We start from the raw sequence: 2,582 nt of genomic DNA on the forward strand, positions 1-2,582 counted from the left end.
GTCAATGGCAGCAAACAGATCTGTACATTTAGTTTGACTGCACAATTCTGTTATTAAATATCACATTTTTTATTCTCAGATTTCTCACTCCTCTGCTGGCAGTGTTTGTTTGAAGGGGTTTCGGAGATTATCGCATCAGATTTGAGAATTATAGTATTAGAAATGCCTAGCGTTTTACAGTTTAAAATTTGCACCCAAAACTTCACCTTCCTTTTCTCAGTATAGCTAAAACACTGCTGCAGACTGGTTTCTTTATGTCCAAAAACATTCTAGGTAGATAAGTGCAATAAGTGGTACACAGTAAAGCTGCAAGTCATATTTCATAAATCTTGGTGTAAAGTGAAATATCCATCATAAAAACACAAGAGGTTAATTAAATATGTCTCAAATCCAATACTAGATATTCTCAAATAAAATAAGAGACAAATCTAACATTAAAATATTTTAATTATTAAGAATTAAATGGAAAAGTAAAAGCTCCGGGAGGCCATGAACTAGCATACTTCTTACCACCAGGAGGAGTGGTTGGTACAACTGATCTACAGCTTCACTTTTGTTCAAATATCTACTTCATTTTCTCTCTGAAAAAACCCCCCAGATCTGATATAAACTGGATCAGCTGTGTCTATGTGGTTGTACATTTGCTTTAACTGTGGTACTCTGTTCGATCTGATATCGTCTCTAGGAAGAGAGGGTGACATTTTCTCTGAGTGTGACCCAGGACTGATCTTGGTTACTATCCTGAGGTCTGGAGACAGCTGCAGAGCAAGGCTGCCAAAGGGAGCAGCTATCATTGGTAACCTCCTGCAGCATTGATAATGGCAGCGCTGCCTTTCCAGCATTGGGATCATTCAGCCTCTATCAACACGTTTAAAGGCCTGTCAATGCCCCAAAGGAATATACAACATAGTTAAAGCAAGTTCTTGTCCACTGAGTCTTGTGGAGACTGAGGAGTTTGTTTCCATTAAATACCATAACTATGAATACAACTATTAATCAATAACCACTAATGCAAAACTAAGATGGTGAGCATGGTAAACATTAAACCTGCTTGTTTGTCAGTGAGGGCATGTAATCATACTGATGTTTAGGAATGGGAATTGAACATATTTTGGAAAATTTTCAGATCCATCAGATTACATGTTTTCATGCTATCCGTTCCTTTTATGCTGCTGATGGAAACTTGTAATGAAGGAATCATGGCGGTGATGAAGAAACTACCTTGACAGACTGTTGGAATATTATTTTTTCCACACAGAAAAGTGATCAGGAATCAATAAGGCAATTGACAAAGAATTAGAGTAATGAGTGGAATAAATAATTGCACTGGTATCAATAGACCTTATCAATTTCCCTCCCTACTGACGTTAGCATTTAGCATTTATCTACATCCTCACAGAGCAACTAGCATATAAGTAGAATGGTATATGTGTTTGTTCAAACTCTCCACAGCTGCCACAAGAGAGTCTGATTGCTGAGCATAAAGGTATATGTGCGGTGGGATAGATCCCTATCGGCCTATAATGATAGATATAATCATGTCTCTTATTTTATATCAACTAACCAATTTCACAAAAAATATTAAGCATAATTGCTTTTCTTGTAGCTTAATTAGTCACGTCTGTCTGTGTCTACATTCTGTATCAGTTTGGTAACCTAAGCATGGGTCACTTCTGTTTTTTAAAGTATTTGTCATTCAATCAGCACTGTGAAATCAGGACATATTTCAATGTAGCTATGCGGGCTGTTTATCCAGAGCTTAAATAAGTATTTATCCTCAAGGCTCTATGATGACAGCCTAGAATGTTTGCAGATCGAGAGGAGCTGGCAGGATGCACAGCAGCTTCAGCAGTTAAAGACTGACCAGCACCAAAGCAAATCTTTCATTGTTCTCATGGTGTAAATCGAAGGGTATTCAATATACTGTAGTTAATCAAGAGTGGACTGTCCTATCATGGCACGTCTCAGCCCTGAGATTTGAGAGTCCTAATGTGACTCTACTGAAGGTTACTTATGATCTCAATGCTGTAAAGCCAGATATGAAACAGTGCCATTTGGACCTTCTGAATGTTAACTTTCTTTTGGTCTGCAGACAAGCAGGCAAAGCAGTGGAGGTGGTGATGGTGTCCTATTTTTGGAGGGGCTATCAGCAACCCAGTGGCATAGGTCTGAGTGACAGGACAAGTGTTGCATTGGACCCTCCCCTAGCTCATTTGGGGCAGGCATTCCTCAGTGTAAGCAGACACAGACCCCCCCATCATATTTCTCTCTCCCTCTCCCTCTTGCTTTGCCTTGGCTATGATGGTTGGCCCACTCTGGGTATGGGTGGGCGCACAGAAGTGTGTGTGTGCATGTGTGTGTGTTCAGGTGTGAGCGCCGGCCTTGGAGCTGGATTCAGAGAGAAGTTAGCGTCCGGACAGTGTGGCAGGCAAAGAGCACGTCAGAGCTCTCTGAGGGGGCCCTGACCGCTGACCATGGGGCCAACGCACTGAGGGCCCCCAGACGAAAGACAAAAACCAAAGAGAAGTGGAAAATAACCAAGTGAAAGAAGAAAAACTAAAAAAGACACAGAGAGCAGAACA

The sequence above is a fragment of the Centropristis striata genome, chromosome 20 (assembly GCF_030273125.1).
Source record: "Centropristis striata isolate RG_2023a ecotype Rhode Island chromosome 20, C.striata_1.0, whole genome shotgun sequence".
Taxonomy (NCBI): Eukaryota; Metazoa; Chordata; class Actinopteri; order Perciformes; family Serranidae; genus Centropristis; species Centropristis striata.